Here is an 18,927-nt window from a genome sequence, read left to right as displayed (position 1 = left end):
TTTCTCCATCTGTCTGCAAATAATCGGTTGTCCACGTGTTCTCATCAACCATAAAAAATTTATTCAATTTTCATTTGAATCAATTTATTTTCAACAATGAGCAATTACATTTTCACCGACGACACATAATCATTCGAGCATCTGCTGCTCACAATGTATGTCAATGTGATTCTAATATGCAGCAGAAATTAGAAAATTAAAAATTTATTATTTTGCATTCATCATTTTTTATTTTGCTTGGTCGAAAAATAATTATTCTAATTTTAATATTTATAAGCAGCAATCAATATTTCATAACCAGATTTCACGTTGGAAATCATATCCAGTATAACATTTCCAATTTTCTAGTTCACCAAAAAATAAAACTTTTTCATTCAACTTTATTTGCTGAACTCGACATAACCGCATGCCAACGTTGCTACAGGAAAAAAAAAAAAAAAAAACTACTAATACACCATAAGTGATCACGTAGAAGTATGAAATCATTTTAAGTCTTCAACAGAACTTGCACGGTCGGGAACAAAAAGTCTGAGCTTCTGTCGATCGTTAGCAATCACTTCAGGTTTTAGAGGCGTAAATCAAACTCCTTTGAGAGACAACGGCCGAAGAACAAAGAGAATAAATCGTTCGTGATTTATTTATCAGACGCGCGGCATTTCCGAAGCGCTGTCACACGCACTTTTCGCCAGGTTGCTCGCTACAGACTCATCCTCTGCGGGGCCATTAAGAAGCCACATTGAAAAGAAATAATAATACGCGCATTTGCACTCTTCACAAAAATTTCATTGTTTCTTTTGCTTTGACATTCAGGGTCACGATCTGGAAAAAAAATCAACCATTTTCTGGCGAAAATAATAAAATAAAAAGCGAAAGAAGCTTTTAGACAATCAGTGGCAGCGCAGGGCAAATGCGCGCGGTGACCTCCAATATTCACACAGAACGTGCTCATCAAAAAGTCCATTGTGTTAAAAGCCGGCTCTTAATTTTAGTTTTATTTTCTTGGGTCGCTCTGCTCATGGAGACTGTAGGCGTGTTATTTCATGCCACTGTTGGGAATAAATGGCACATTAATGGAGGTGACCCCAATTTTTTTTTAAACGCAAACGATATTTTACTTTTCTTTCTCTTGCCCCAACTTAACTCAACAGGCAGGTGTTAAATATTTGTATTCCTCGAATGGTACGCTTGATGTTTCTTGTTTCCCTCCTCCCCTCCCAGAATTGAAAAATGGCGAATTCCACGAAAGGTTTTGTGGGTCTATCGTATATCACGGCGGACTATTTGATTTAAAATCAGTGATATTAGATGCATCTCTTTCAAGATGAGGTCGGAGGTGCGCATTTATTGCCCATTGGTTCCCGGGTGTAGGGTTGCACCATGGAATCGTGGAAGGCAGTGTAATGGGCTCTTTATCTGCGGTAATTTATGCCGTCTCCTTCAAACCACGGATGCACGCTTGAGCCAATGGAATATTAACACGCTCGGTCGCACCCCGCTGGCCTGCCCTTGTGAAAATGGCGATTGGTCATTCTGAGGTTTAAAAAATGTAATTGATAGCCTTCGCTCCTCCCTCTTATTTTTCTGTTTCACTCATTTCTGTTTCCGTATTCCTAATTATTCATTTCGGACGTTAATGAAATGTGAGATTCTTTTCCGTGATCAGTTCGAAGGATCGTTTATCATTCTTTTTTATCGGAGAAGGAGGGAGTGGACTCTTCTCCATAATTAGAGTCTCAAACTGACCGAGAGTGCAGTTCCCCTCTGCCTTTCCGTCTGAATGCAGAGTACGGTGCGTTTTACATTCAGCGGCTTCGCATAATGTAGGGAATCGAGAACACATTTTTGATTTTTTCCTTCGATCGCCTGTATCCGACATTTGAAACAAATGTACGATTTTAATGTCGTATCAAATTTATTTATTTTTAACTCGTTCCTCTCTCAGTGAAGGCACGTTCGAATTCATTCGGCTGGATTGGGGCGTCTGTTGCGGATCAAAATTTACAAGTGACTGCGATGCTTCAAAATAAATAAGGGTTGTTAGGCACTATGTCTTCTCATTCTAATTGGAAGAAATAGTGCCTAATAACCCTTTCCCACGTGTGCTAAACTGAAATCGATGATAGTGATGACAAGCAGATTCTACAAGACGCTGTGAACTCACTAATAAGGAGGGGAATCAGATAAAGAAGGGACCAAGTCAGGTGAAACTAACGACTGCGTGAACAACGTCTGATGCGCCAAATATGTTTTTAAATTTTTTTGAATCCATTAAACTCTGCAGAACTTGCAAATGTATGCATGCTCCGTGGAGAAGTTTCTGAAGATATTCAAAACATCGATGTAGGGTAATGTCAGAGACTTTTTTTTTTTTTTTGATACAGTATACTCTTGTTTGATTATTCTTGCCGTAGTATAGCTTATCACCCCTTGACTTGAATGCCACGGCGATGTAGTAATTTGAAAAAAAATTGATAATTAAAGGTGGTGGCCTTATGTACAATTCAATTCGTATGACAGTTTGCCAAAAAGTGAATCGAATATTACAGTAAGAAAGACATATCAATACTTATCAAGCAAAATATTAGTAATTTCATTATCTTTCGCGTTCATAGCGCTTCCAGAGATATTGTCCATTTCAGAAACCAGCACTCAGCTTTTGCATTTTTTTCTTCAGTATCCACAGTAAAAATCGGCACAGAGGCTGGCTTTTACAGGCTGGAGGATTTAAGAGGCTGGTTAATCCACAAAGTTAATCTGCACAGAGCCTGGGTTTGAATAAAGATTTATGACTCTGGGTAGTATGTATTCTGATCAAAAAACTAATTAATTTAGTTTCAAATCCCAGTGTATCTTTAAATGAACAGCTTCAATCATTCCTTTAGATAGATTTTTTATTTTAGTAAATTTGTGAAAAATATACTTTTATTTAGTTTTTACAACCTCATGATGACGAGGCATTTATGTTTGCAAAAATATTATTATTATTTATGCAGACTCTCAGCGTATATAAAATTTGCAAAAATTAAGTGAACGTGGTAATATGAGGATAGGACTTCAATGAATTGCACTTGAAAAAAAATATTAATAATATATTATTTGATTGATTATATAATTTGTTATTTAGCAACTAGGCTAATAACTTCTTTTTTTTTAATTGACCCAGCACCTGTTGCCCCTTTCAGCTTTAGAACAATTACATAGTCTGCTAAATAGGAATTTTGTCATTAATCCTGCGTTTATAATTAGCACTCTTTCTCAGGTCTGAATAAAAGGACTTTAACTGCGAACTTTTTTAAAAATTGATATCAACATAATGAGAGAATTTGGAAATTATTCATATTTTTTTTTAGACTCAATTTCCGTCTATGCGAACTGCGCTGTTCGTTCCATTTCAAGTTCCAATTAAAAAGAACCCATTTCTCATCTCATATGAAAGATTTTCTTGTTATCAAAATAAATTTCGTCAATTTTCTATCCTTATAATGCATGTTTATTGAAGACATATTTAAATTTCTCAAGTCTAAAACTGAAATTTGTTTGGCTTGGCATGATTTCGTGTGTTTGGTTTGGTATGATTTCTTTTTATAATTCAATCCAATAACCTTGCAAGGAACCGCAAATCACAAATAAAGCTCACTATATATATATATAAAACCAGGTTTTTAATAGTTTACAAAATTTTGATTATGAGGAATATATCAAACTACGGAATATATCGATTATCAAATGGAATTTTTTCAATATGAAACTTTCCATCACATTCATTAGACAGATAGACCCAAACAAAATGATTGAGTTATACGTGCCTTTGTATTTGATCATAGCAAGTAAGAAACGGATCATAAATTATTTAGATTAAGCCATGGCAGAGACAGGTTCCAACCAGGAAGGCTGCTGAATACATTATTAATAAGAAGATAAAAGACATCAAAATTATATCAGATCAGCTCTTATGAACTTCAACTGCCTTTCTGAAAAAAAGGAAGTATAGAAACAATATCAAACTAATGACTGAAAGATATCAGTATAAAATTGAACTCTTCTGTATAAAAGCGCATATGGGGTTTACTGGAAATGAAAGGGCAAGCAGCCAACTTTTTCCTTCTTGTAGCAAAATTAGCTACAAGACAGAATTTAACTGATATTGATTTCGATAAATCATGTATTTAAATTAAAATTGACGGCAAGATGAAAATGATGAATTCTTGTCACAACAGGTGACTGGAATCCACTAAAGGTAGAGGAACGATATATTGATTTAATAATATCAAAGAGATTCAAGAATAATTTTAATTTAATCAAATTCTCAATGCCCGTTAAGGCTCGTCGGGCCACATTTTCTGGAAAGTATTTCTGTAGAAAAGTAGGAGGTACGATTCTGCAGATTACCGAAGAGTATGAGCTATGCGTAATCAAAGTGAACAGTGGCCGTCCGACTAAATGGAAATGGAACTGAAAACTTGTGTGGAACTCTGGCATGCTAATTGCTGAGAAACTATTGACCGAAGAATTAGATGATGATCAGTTATTTATAACTATAGACATCATTATATTTTCAAATTCTCTGCTGTTTATACAAAACCCGACTTTTTGAAAAACCGGTTTTCAAATGTGGTATTTCCAAAAAAACCGGTTTTAGCCGGTTTTCGAATTTTTGTCAAAAAAAATTGAATAGGGAAAAATAAAATATTTTTCCCTATTCTATTTTTTAAATTTTATTTTAATTTATATAAAATAACAAAAAACGAAATCAATATCAAAGTCAAAATATAAAAAACAAAATTAAAGATTACATATACATATTAATTACACAAAATAACGAAAACTCAAACAAAAATTTCAAATAATATTTATATTATTTTCACTCATTTTAATTTCTCCTAAGAAAATAGGATTTTAAAAAACATAAAATATCCACCGAACGGTGGCTAAGTCTCGTTCTTATTTTGGACACAATATTGCCTGAAATTGAAAATACTCGTTCACTAGTAACTGAGTTTGGCATCCAATTACAAATCTAAGTTTTATGTTCTTTTATTCGTTTGTTCAAATAATGAAAATTCAGCTTTCAGTGTCTTTGGATTTGTAAGTTTTTCTTCAGGGTCTTCAAGAAACTAAACAATTATATTATTTCCAACAATTATTTCATGAACTGCTTTCAAATGATTATGTAGATTGCTCGTAGATGGTCCTTTGCAGCTCAACATTTTATTACAATGATTTCAGATTGCCTTGTCTAACCCGAACTTTTTGAAACTATCTCAAACTTCCGACTTACTCAATTTTTTTTTTATCTAAAAATGAAATTAAAGTTTTTGAATAAATATTTTTGAAGTTTATTTTACAACTTTATTATTTTAACTATTAATATTAAGGCAATTTAAAATAATCTAATCTACACATTTTCTAGGAATTTTGAAAAAAAAAATACTTCTTAATCTAATTCCGATTCTTGCTAAAAACATAATTTATGTTAAAACGCTGCGAAAGAAAATATGGAATATTTTAACACCCTGTGTTTTATTTAAAATTCCATTAAACAGAAGCCAAAACTTCTTATTTTACACTAATTTTTGATAGAAGAAATTTATATAATAAAATTTAAATTTTAAAAGGTAAAATAGAAAATATAAACTTAAAAATTAAACATACTTATTACTTACGTTATTTTTACCAAATATAACAACTTTATATTTTTGTTTCCAGTTTTCACCTTCACAATATTAAGCGAACCTGTCGTGACTCGAGACGGATTTGATTCTGAGACCACATTCCGACAATTCCATTTCATTAAGGGGTGAGACGCGGAACGATGAGCACATTTTACTTTCGATTTCTTGCATTAGATACTTTTTTAGTTCTATTTTTTTCACGTGTATGTGAGTGTTATGTCATTTCTGACAGCATTTTATTTTAACTGAATATTTCGCATTGATATGGTAGTTCATTGATATGATGTAAAAAAGCTTTCAGGAGTGGTACGAAGGAAATTTTATATGATATCATTAAATACTGTGATCAAGAAGCAGAAAACGGGGAATTATTTATTCCTTTCACACATTCTTCGAAACGAGCTAGTCAAATTGCTGACGTTTCTATTAGTACCGACTTCATACCAATAGACAAAACATCCGATGAGAAGCAAGAGATGAACTTCATCAAACTTTTGTTTCATCTAGAAAAAAAAGTGAAAGGGGATGTTCATGAATAACATAAATTGACGAATTCGAAGCGCAACTGTGCAGTGCACAAGCACTGGCCAACGCAACTTGCAACGTTGGAAAAATGTGTTTGCTGCCCGTTGCATAGAATGAATAGCAAATCAAATAAGTTCAAAATTAATTTTTACATAATAATATGAATTCTTAAAACCGGTTTTCTTAATTTAAAAACCGGTTTTCGAATGTGACAAATTAACTTTAAAAAACCGGTTTTTAAAACCGGGTTTGAAAACCGTCAAACCCTAGTTTTAAGGTTACTATTTTGCTTTCTAAAATATTCTTTTTCTTTTTTTCCCTTATTTTTTAAAAACCACTTTCCACATTCTTTTCTTATTTTCACCTTTAAACTATATACTGCTTGTTTCTATTGTTTGGTAATACAAAGGACCTTAGTACAAACGAGCAAGCTGCCTGTCCTTGGAATTACTCTTTGGTGACCTTTTTTTTGTTGTTGTTGTTCTCCTACGGATGGGATGCTACATGGCGACTCAGCTCATTTCGCTTCTGCTTGGGACGGGTTTGGAACTTGTATATACAAAAAGAATGCGTTGCAATCGTCAAAAAAAATTCTATTTCGAGACATTGATGAGTTTTTATGCACAGACCTACCTGAGACGAAAAGTACTTTTTGGAACCGCATTTATCAGTCTGTGAGCGTGAAAATGCAATGGATAGTAGAATGACATTTCATACGAGGGTCTCTATTCAAAACTGTATACTTTTATCAAATTTTGGATGAAATCCCCCAAGAAATTCTGACTTCCAATCTATGTGCTTATGAACATAAATAAATACAAAATCACGAATTGCTAAATGAATGAAATTCAGTTTATAATTTTAGCTCTAGAATTGCAGATTTGTAACAAGTTTGGATTAAAACTACACGTTGATCATCTGCCGATATGTCTGTGCGTGCGTACATAAAAGCCATAACACAAAAGCGCAATACTTTTGATGCGCTTAAATCAATCAACTATTTTGCCACTCAAATTGCGCCATACTTTTTGAAACCAATCGATCGAAAGAGAACTCATAATTAGGTTACCACGATGCCCAAGGCAGCAAGCAGCATATTATGTTCGCATAGTATGCCGAAAGAAAAATTATTCTCACAAACGTTAGTTTCTATTTTTTCAGTCACTTTTCTAAAATTTTAGAATAATTCAAACATTTCATTCGAAAAGTCGCAACTGCTCTTCCAAGCATATTGAAGAAACTGACTTCTTTTTGATGATTTGAGGAAAGGAGTTTTTCCAGCGTGAAAAGTCGAATCTTCTGCGCACGAAAATAAAACGAAACCACTTTAAACATTCTTTTTCCATTGAAATGAAATGTCCGTTTCTTCAACACACAAGTAATTTAATAAATAGAAAAGAAAGTAGCCCTTAATTATTTTTCTCTACGAATCGAAAGTAGCAAGAGTGCTTCGGCCTCTACTCGGCGGAAAGCGAGACGCGATGGTAAATTAAGACTAAACTAATTCACCCTTCAAGATTTTTTCCCCCCTTTCTTTCCCTTGAAGAAGACTCGCCACACGAATGGAGAAAAAGGCAAAAATAGCATAGAAACGCCCTTTCAAAGAGAACCCAAAACGAATGAAAAAGTTTAATTAAAATAATGAGTAGAATGCAACATTTTTATTTATTTATCCTTATTTCATTTAGCTTTTCAGACAAAGGCTGGATGAAAAAAAAAAAAAAAGCACCGCGTGTTTTAAAATTGGACTAAAAATGAAGTCTTCCCTTGCCATTTGGCGAATTTCATAATTAAAGTAACTAGTCTGGAGTAGTTATTAAAAAAATTGAGTTGCAGCTGCAACAAGAAATTTATTTCCACTGCCAGCGGACAGAAACAACCTGAACGAAGATAAATACTCCGGATTATTAAAAAGTTAAATGCGAATCTGCCAGATTACAGTCAGCCCAAGCGCGTGTAACTGAACGCTGAATGTTTAACTTCAGCGATTTCGAAAACAGATTAGGGTTGCATCTCCATATTTACTGATGATTTTGTTCTTTATTGGGGTGGGGTGCGGGATCATTCCAAAATAATACCGGACAGTTCCAAATCGCAAAAAAATATTGCCTTCTGGCTGCATGACACACAAAATATTATTTAAAAAAATTCTGTAAATGCTTTTTAAATATGCGATCGTATTTACTTTAAAACATAATTTACAAACTTTGGATGCAGCAGTTTGTTTTTAATCATTACTTGTAATTTAATCAAACTATTTTTAATTCCGCAAAAAGTCGACAGATAATCTTTATGAAATGAAACATGAATGAACTGAGTTTTAAAAAATGCACTTGTTCTTTGCAAATTTCCATATTATTTTACTATCTTGAGAGAAGACGGAAGTGAAGTGACGGGATTTTTCAAGAAAAAAGTACTGAAATTTAACAGACAAATCCATGGCTCTGAAATGAAGATAAAATTTAAGCATCTCTCTTGCAAAAATAATATAGCTGTATACTTGAAATATAATATTTTAAGTGTTTTTTTCATGCACGAGTGCATTTATTTGTGCAAGTATGAAAGCGTACATCGTGCTTCATTCCTTATTGCAAATAAATAACGAGGTTTCGCGTTTTTTTTCTTTTCTTTTATTTTCAAATTAGAGACATTACAAATCATCATACCTATCTGATTTAAGGAACAACAACAATTTCCGAAGAAAGATTAACCGTATTCAAAAAAGATATTATTTCAACCATAACGATTAAAACGATGATGTAGCATTTCAAATCGATGGAAATTTCCTTTTAAACAGCATTATTTGTCAATTGGAATTTAGAGCGCTAACAATACCAAAAAATTGAGTGGTATGTTTTCCTTAAACAATACAATGTATATAATGTTCCTAAAATGAAATTTTCGAGCAATCAAAATACTACTGACGTCGCAACTCACGTTATTTTTTGTTATCTTGTATAAGTAAAATTGACCTTTTAGCAGGAAGAATTCATTAGATTTGGAAAACTGTATTCCTGAAGAAAACAACTATAAACAAAAATCGAATTAGTTTCTCAAGAAGCCTCCATGTATAAGTGGCACAGGGGGGGGGATAAAAATGACAGAGATCCATTAGACAGGATGCTATGGAAACAAAATGCAATCCTTCAAACACTTTTTAATATAAATAAATCCTGAGTGAAAGAAATGAACAACGACAGTGTAGTTGAACTCCCGGGAACAATTAGGAAGAACAAATGACCTGATCGATCTTGGGTGCTAATTTTCAGCATTATTGCACCACAGAATAATCGAAATCTTTCTCCTTTAAACAAACGACGTGATCTGAAAAAGTCGAAAAATTCGATGCAGCAAATTATTTGATATAACCATTGAACAGAAAGAAAGTTCGAATCTCTAGTCTGAAGCAATCGTGTTTTAGGCATGATTTATCTGTCTAGTTTCCATTAGGCGTGATTGCCACAGTCGTTGCATTCCTAGCGCAATGATTTTTAGAGCACGCAGTAGGAAATTGTCATTCTGACTATTTATAAAGCTCTAACAGAGAATCAGATATATAAAGACTCAAAATAATACTCAGAGAGTAATACAAAGAGCAAATAAGCAAAATATGAAAAAAAAGGAAGATCAGACTTCTATAAAAGGTGGTGGTTGCACCTCTTAGAGAGTATCTCTATATGGGCGGGTCTTAGACGAAAAATGAGTTAGCGCTGCATTCTGTGCAAAGGAAAATCAGAGTATTGTATACAGATAGCTTAAAAAATACGAAACTGCAATACAGTTTTAGCCATTCAACAGCTGGCGTCCTGGCATAGGGGTAGCGCGTCTTCCCCGTGATTTGGGCGTCTTGGGTTCGAATGCCGGTTTGGGTATGGTTGTTCTTCCGTTGTTCTATCTGTGAAATGTGTGAATGTGTCCCCCTGTAAAAAGGGGTTGTGCAAGCGAATGTGATGCGTGAGTAGCTAAGACGTACTCTTGGCCCTAGTTGGTGCTACTAAAATAAGAGGCGCTCCCTTGGCTTAAAATCACTGACTACGTCAGCGAGCTTGTCCATGGCAAGTGCCATTATAAACAACAACAGCCATTCAACAAGTAATAGAATGCGTAACCTACATATTTGGATCCTTTCACTTCTCAAATAATGGAAAGTATTCAGGCAGTAGATAACCGAAAATATAGAAAATCAATAGCAAGGCAAAAGTCGCTATCGCTGCTGCAAAAGTCCAACATAGACACACGAAAATTTGAATTAAAGGCCATTCAGATACGAGAAGAAGCAGACAGACTGACAAAGGAAGTCCTAGAATCAAAGAGAAACTGAGATTACAAAATCGTACCTAAAGTCTATTTTCAAGCCAAAAAAGGATGGAAGAATGGCAAAGAGATTGAGAAGACAGTGAAATGCTCCAGCGAAGCAATTGAGAGAAAGGAAGATATTCTTCGCATCCTAAAAGCTCATTCTCTCTTCACCGCCGTCTTAATCCAGCAACAACTTCAAATGGGTCACGACAAAGTCTTAATGCTACTAGCTCTCCACTATGCAACATATTGTTTTCTGACTTCTTTTTCCAATACTACCAAGCCAATCTGATTCCGCAGAGTGCCACCTGCAAGTCATTCAGAATTTAAATTAAATAAATGGTATGACATTCAGGATCTATTTAGGATTAATGACCACCCTTTCCAATAATCTATTCTTGCCAGACAAAATGAAGAGGACTAGCGATCTTTGGCGACCAGCTTGCTCGTCAAGTTTGTTGACCTTTTAGGCTATTAAACGATTAATATGGAATGCATTTTTTAAATTTCTATTTATTTTATACAACCTAAAAATATGATTTTAATTTAATCATTCTGTAACAAATTATTGTGGGCACAAATTAAAAATTTATATACTACGAAATATAAGCGGAAATGAAACTCGTTTTTTGCCTCTATGTAAAAAAAGATTCCTCCTCAATTTTTTTCCTGACAAATGTAAGACAATGAATTAATCATTTCAAAACAATAGACACTTGAGGCGCGCATTTCGATGCCTCTCCTGCTTCATGCATTTCGACCCTTTCCTACAATCGGAAGGTTATAGTTACTGTAGCACGAACTGTTGTTACGTTTGTTTATTCATCCAGCTGTATGACGATCATACAGTTAACTTTTTGTATGACTTTCCTTTTTCTCAATCGACAGTTTTTGCTTCGAGCAATTTAAAAATATTATCATAATAACAAATAACTGTCCTATTTTCATTAATTTTTTTTCATTTATTTATTTATTTTTGTTAAAAAACAGATTTGTAGCAGTTTAGCTGTTATCATTTTCAATTAATTGCAGAAAATGTAATACTCAATCGTACAGAACTATGGCATGTACCAAATTTATGGTAACTTAATATGAAATCATTGAACCAGTATATGACTTCTTTCTATTTCAATTAAAAGCAGAGATCAGCTATATTTTACTCCTAAATTCACGTACCGCATACATCCACAAAAGGGCGTTCACCAGAGAGCATGACAGATGACCGCCCTACGACCTTCTTCCTTCATTAGCTGGGGAGTAGGGGGGGAAATGAGTTGATTCCGGCTCTGTGGTCAGCAGATCGACTGGAGACTGTCCAAGAGTGAGTGACCGATGGTCGTCAGTGGTTAAGGCTGCCCATCCGATCCGCACGGCTTAACTTTGGTGGAACTGTCGCGGTAGATGACTAGATCCAGAAATGAATTATAGATTTCTAAATGGAATTTTAATATTAAACAATTCTGATCAAAAGTAGGGATAGAATAATTTCCATCCTTGTTCATTTAATGTGGAAACATTCTGAACACATATGAAATCATAAAAAATTAAAATATATTCTCAAATATTTTAAATTCTGTGATATAGTAACTTTTTTCATTCATTTGCTATAAAACTGTCTGCGTATTGTTACAAAAATCTGTACTGAAAGTATTTCAGATTTGCTGATTTTTTATTATTATTATTATTTTGTGAGAGTTTACCACCAGCCTTCACTTCCCTCTACCAAAAGATAACAAAAAAAAAAAAAATGTCGCCTCCGAGTTGCTTTATTTCCACGCATTTTCTGAATTTCCTTAAAAAATTTTCCACGTATTTCCTAAAAAAATCATTTTTAGATTTATGAATATAATAACATGAAATTGCGCCAATGGAACAGATATAATTTGATACATAGTTTTGGCTCATTATAGATTCTTATAAAATTTTGGGTAAAATCCATTTAAAATAAGCCTATCTGCTGGTCTTCTTTAGCCTATGTGAGAAAGAAATTTTAAACATGCAATGACCTAGATATATAAAATTTAGCATACAGTTTTATCATCAAAGTTTAGATTTGTAAGTTTCCTTCAAAGTTTTAAATTGCAACGCAAAAACGCTTTGAGCAAAAAGAATGAAAATTGGTAATTGAAATTATGATCAAATTTGCAAATTTCTATCAAATTTTGAACGATATCCCATGACAGGACATCTGTCTATTAATAAGATTACAAGAGAACAAAAGTGCCGTGCCAAATTTTGCTTTCGTTCAGATTGCATATTCGCACGGTAGATTCAGTAGAAATGTCAGATTTAAGCCAGAGATTTATATTTCGTATCTATTGTTGGCTGATGCCGTGCAAGGATCATCGACCTGCCCAAGGTTCTTAGTTTCATGTGGGGAGAAAGCTTCCGGTAGATCACAACTCCGACACTATCCTATATTGCAAATCTCCTCGGGACTGAAAATATATATTAATGTACCATATGTAAAATTGTTATAATTTAGTATTTATTTTCAGTAATGGCACCGTCAATAATGACACCTCATTATTTCTCCTTTGTCTAATGTTTTTTTTTTTTTTTTTTTTTTTTTTTTGTGGTGGAAAGGCTGAATTTCATACTTTTATCACAATTCCTAATCTACCTATATTAATGTCGCAAGCCGCGAGAGGTCACTCGCCCTGCTGGATTGACCGACTAACCACTCGATTGAGGGGTGCCACTGAAATTCGAAAAAGTTTACAAGACTGGCAGGTGGTTTGCAGGCAGTGAAGCTGGATTCCATTTAACAGGCAGAATGAGTTTTCATTCGTCCATTCCAACAACAAATAAAATCATTCCAAAGAAAAAATCTTCTTCTAATAAAAATGGAATAAAACGTCAGCGATCGAAAAGGAAAATCGATTCTCAGAAATTGTTCAGCTTACCTTTGAGATCCCAAAGGAAATCGCTCTCATCCGAAATGAGTCGTTTTCACCTTTTTTCATACCCCTTTTCTTTGGCAGCGGAGCGTGAGCTCGATCGTGCCAATTATTCTTCAAGCATAGCAGCTATTTAAGTTATTTTAACACTCCGGGAATCTCACCATTTCGTGGAGCAGTCCTCTGTTCTTGATCAATGAGGGGGGGGAGCTAATTTAATGTTCTTCTCATGCACACATTATCTTTTTTTTTTTTTCCGTAGCACTTAGTTAAACGTTTGATTTTTAAAATGCATCTTTTTGGAAAAATGTAGCTTTTTTCCGTCAAAGAAAATAATTAAAGCGCACTGATAGTTTAATTTTTGTTTAGTGCAATGATCGCTTAATTAAAGTTTTGCTGATTTTGATAATTTTTGAAAAACATTAAAAGAATATTTTTTAGAAGTAATTAGATGAAAAAGGATATATAAATTGCATTCTTTGAAGCTTATTAAAAGAGATAATTAACTTATTTACGCATCACACAGTTAATGCCTCTATTGCAGCAGTTGCAAAGAATCATCAAATTCTGCTCTTAAATAGTTCATACTAAAAAAGTAAAAATAATCAAACAGCATAAATTATGTAAAAACACCCTTTATAGCTCCTAAAAAATAGAAATTATTTTCTAGGAGGCACCACACTCCTGAAATCAAAATTTAACAAAATTAGTTAATGGTTCTGGAAGTGTTAAAATAGTAAATTGTCATTAATTACCGAAAAGTTTTCAAATTTTTATAAAAAAATTGATAATAGAATAAATGTCATTTTTATAAACACGATACAAATCACGTTAAATAAGGCAGATTTAAAGACATTTTTATTAGTCGGGTAAGAAGATAGAATTCATTCGTTTTTGACATTTTAGACTTCAATTTACACTTCATCTATTAATATATATATTATGAACTTTTGAAATAATTTTTTTCGAATTTTCGCTTACAGGTCGCTGTTATAGGTCTGTGTGTAATCAAAAATTTAGTGAAATTGATATGGGAGGAATTAGTTATGACAATTAAGTTCTGAAAATATTGAAATAATGCTTTGAACTCATAGAACTAGAGGAATTGCCAGACAAATACAAATAATACAATACAAATACACACAAATAATTCAATCTAAATAAAGTTGTGTTGAAACAATTCAAGCCTGACTGTTGGACGTTCTTGCAAACATTTGCAATAAACAAATCCGTCCTAATCTTAAAGTTTCAAAACATTCAAAGCACCCAGCGACAAAGAATAATTATTACGTTCACCTCCAGGAAAATGAACTCGCAACCAGTTATTTTCGCGCATCATTATTCCCCAGTGTGCTCTGCAAAAACTTTTCTTCCGAGGCATTCGGAGTGGAGAGAAGAAAGTGCTATTTGTGAGGAGAAAGACCGCATCTTGAAATGAGATCCCCCTCGCTCCCAACACTCGGAAGGATAACAGAAGATCCATCCCAATTACTTCCCTCCCCTTCTCACGGGTCGTCCAACTCTTCTATAATGACCCCTAGAAAGGGTTGAAGGAGCCGGACTTCGCTCGTAAAAGGCGAGTGTTTTTCAAGGAAGGTGTCGTTCCTAATGTGCGATTTCAAGTGGGTATCGTCTTCACGAATGAAAAGGAGTCCACCGCTGCCTCTCTTCGTCCATCCTATTTGGGGCTGAGAGCATCGTCTGGGTTTTGAAAACAAAGGGGATCGGACAAACGGGGGAGCTGGGAAATCTGCAGATGGAATGGATTCACAGGAATTAAATAGAACGATCGGGCAATCGCAGATCCCTTTTAGACGCATTTTACAATTGAAGACAATGGCTACTTTTCCCCCCTTCATCTGAAATGAGCTGGAGCGGTCTCCTGAAAACTTTCTCGCATACTCTCTAATAAAGGTGAATTTGTGATTCAAAAGCTTTTCTAACCAACCCATTGAAGCCAAAATTTGACACAAAACTGCAATTATAATCATAAAATCACATACCAAATTTGATGTATTTAAGTCTTTGCGCTTTTTGGTTATCACTTTTAGATGTTTATGAAAATGCAAACCGGCAGACGGTCAATCTCTGATTAGATTTGGCTCAAAATTCGACAAGTGTCAACACTATAGATGTTAAATATGGGTACAAAATTTTATTCATCTAGCTCGCTTCGTTTTGTAGTTACCATGAAAACTTATAATCGAACAGCATGACAAACGGAATTCCTTCGAATAGATTTTGCGCCAAATTAGGTGTTAAAGCCCGAATTTTACCCGTCTAGCTCAAAGCGTTTTTGAGCTATTTTTGTCGCATAATGTGTTTTTCGAACCCAAGGACGTCTAAAACGTAAAGATTCGACACATTTCTGGACGATTACAACACTTTCTTTATTTTTCGTATACGACGAATAAAGTAAACATATTCAGCAAACTAAATTATTTCAGTTAAAATAGTGAGCTTTATAACGACTTTAAGAAATCATATTAACAGAAAATGCTAACGATAAATAAAGGTTATTCAGAAAAACAATTAGCATGTTAACTTTTCAATTCGGCCTGCTTTCCCAGAAATAAATCCCACCGGTTAGTGATCCGACACCCCCTTTCATTAACAAATAAAAAAGCAAAAATCTTACATCTCAAATCAAAAAGTGCGAGAAGACGTTCTCTAATTACTTCTTTCACGCTGTCATAACGTTCGAAATCGCCAAGGGAGTCCTGCCCAAACTTTGCTCAACCGCAAACCTTATATCTCAATCTTTTTCATCGCCATCCAATTATCGAATAAATTACTCCTCCTATTACCAGGTTGTGCGCACGCGCTGCAACCCATTCGATAATCGTGAGCCATCAGGGGCTAAACCGAATTAAAAATAATTTTTCCTTCGGCACTCTTTAAGTGGCAAGTTGGAGCGTGTTAAAAACTTTTAAAAGGCGCGTCCTTTTAAAAGTTGACGGGAAAAGTTTCCCGTTTTGCGCTGTCCTAATTGCTTTTACGAGTTTAACATAAACAAGCACAAAAGTCTGGAGAAGTCCCTTTTAACAGCCTGGTGTAGGGGTGGCGTTAAGAAACAGATATTTTGTCGGAAAACTTTTATGTTCTTCGCTTATTGGGCTCAATTCTCTTTTCTATAATGAGAAAATAGAGCTTAATTGCGAATCGTCTGTTCTTTTCCGAGACCAGCTAATGAAGCCCGCGCCCTCTCCCCAGCTTTTGTATTCGAAAAAGTTTTTATTTTTCGCAATAACACCTGAGAAGTCGGACATCATTTTCGAAATCTAATTTGCGGCACTTTCCCGAGTAATGACGGTGCTCCGCATGACTGGAGAAGGAATGCGGAAATGGGGGGGAGGCAAACTATGCTAGTTAATACCAAGCTTTTTAATTTGTGGCGTCCATCGTCACCGAAGAAACCCCGGGCCATATTTCTCACCATTCACAGTTGGTTACGGAATTACATAAAGTACTTTCTATGATTTTTTTAAATTATAATTATAAAAATTTCTTACTAGTGTAAGTTGGCTATAATAACTATTTTCCGTCTTTGAACTACTTTTCTGTCATTTTAATAAATATTTAGATTAAATGTTTCAACAATTTCATATTGACTGACTGCCTGAAGCCAACTGCTTCTAAAATTATATATATATATATATATTAACTGTTTAGATATTCATCTATTGCGGCAATGAATCAATTTATTAGTCATAAGAAAGTATGAATATTTGATTCACATTTAAATATCTTCTAAACAGGAAGGTTTAAATTGAATTAAAGACTAAAAACTTCACTTAAGGACTGGAGCTTTTCAAAGCAGTAGTGTCATTTTAAGACAGAAAACCATTAATAAATTCTTTGACACTAGTAGATCAGAATCACATTCTTACAAAAAAAAAAAAAAAAAAAAAAAAAAGCTTATTTCCAGGGGAGGGGAGAACATTACTGAATTCTGTAATAGATTCTCCGTAGAAAAGCCACTTGTGTCGCTCAACAACAAGATCCATTAAATTTTCTTACTTTAAATCTATTCAATATACGTAAATTGAATTCACTTTTTTTTAGTCCAAGAATGATGAAGGCTCGCATATTTTTAATAAACTCTACTTCATGATTCAAAAATCCATCAAAACCCTCTACAGGGCGTTTAACCTAAAGCTAACATATTTAGGTACTTAGTTCCTGAATAGCAGGTTTTCATTAAAAAAAGATTTTTCAAAATTTTACTAGATTAAAAATGAATCGAAATTTTGATATCTCCTCCCCCAATAATTTCAGAAAATCTTATGGCACATTACCGCTCTTAAACTTATCTTTCCAATGACATCAATTCTATTTCCGTGCAATTTTATCTTTTATTTTAATAATTCGAAATTTGTTACGCAACATTCTCAATAAAAATTCTAAGTTGTTCGTTTAATTTTATAGATGGTTTTAAAAAATAGCGTTTTCTTAAGAAGTATATTAATATTTTTTTAAAAAAATTTGATTTCAAAATTTGATTGCATTCAAAACTTGATTTTTTCCCAAATTAACTAAAAGTATCCAGCATTCTGTATTTTTTAATATAATATTAATCAGTTAAAAAAATTATTTAGCAACGACGATGAAATAGTGCTATAAAAACGCAGACGATAAAATAAATGATGCTTTTTAACTGAATAATGTGTTTAGATCGTATTTTTTTCTGCAAGCTGAGTGATGAAGAAATTATTGATGCACAGAATACGACATCTGATGCAAGACTCAAGTATTATCAGGCTGCGATTGAATTTCTTTTTCTGCCTCAGCCTTTTTACTTTCTTCCATGTGAAATAAGAGAGAAACATTCGAAATCGAGATTTTGACGATTCCCTACGTTTTATACATACCTGACTTCGAAAAACATATTTCTGGAAAATGTCTGCCTCTGACAAAGATAACTCAAAAACGTTTTGAGCTAGATGCATGAAATTTAGTATATGGTCTTTACATTAGATTTGTAGATATTTAACAAATTTTGGTCAACAGCTATTCAAAGGAAGTCTGTCTGCTTGTTCGATTTTAAGCTAACTACAATTATAACTACAAAACGAAGCGAGCTAGGCGAATAAAATTCGGAATACAGATTTTGCATCTATAGTATAAGAACCTATCAAATTTTGAGCCAAATGCAATGGAGGCTGTAATTCTATCGGTTTATACTTTCAAAAACATGTAAAGCGATAACTGAAAAACTTAATGACTCAAGCATATTAAATTAGGTATATAGTTTTGTGACTACAATTCTAATTAAGTGACAAATTTTTGTTCGGTCGGTTGGTAAAAACGCATCTAAAACACAGTCTATTCGACTATCGGATATTGTTAACCTCATGTCAGGTATTAATCGTCAAAAAAAAAAAAAAAAAAAAAAAAAAAAAAAAAAAAACCTCGCCCAGGATTACATAACATATTCAGTAAAAATGCCAAATTCACGTCAAAAGTTTAGATTTCGTAACTCCTTTAAGGCACCTTACCCATGGTTCGCAATATTTTGCAGTGGAGGATAG

General features: G+C 33.8%; 1 protein-coding gene across 5 annotated transcripts in view; it reads right to left on the bottom strand.

The window, feature by feature from the left end:
- Positions 1-18,927, bottom strand: part of LOC129969679 (semaphorin-2A-like) — an 802,435-nt gene that overhangs the window by 641,658 nt on the left and 141,850 nt on the right. Inside the window, exon 3 of one of the 5 annotated variants that reach the window (XM_056084340.1) lies at positions 11,673-11,901. The exons of the other annotated variants lie outside the window; for them this stretch is intronic. The gene's annotated coding sequence lies outside the window, so the exon portion shown is untranslated. The remainder of the gene's footprint in view (positions 1-11,672; positions 11,902-18,927) is intronic. 5 annotated transcript variants of the gene reach the window in all.

Source organism: Argiope bruennichi, chromosome 5 (genome assembly GCF_947563725.1).
Source record: "Argiope bruennichi chromosome 5, qqArgBrue1.1, whole genome shotgun sequence".
NCBI classification, from domain to species: Eukaryota; Metazoa; Arthropoda; class Arachnida; order Araneae; family Araneidae; genus Argiope; species Argiope bruennichi.
This window is presented reverse-complemented; position numbering and strand designations above follow the sequence as displayed.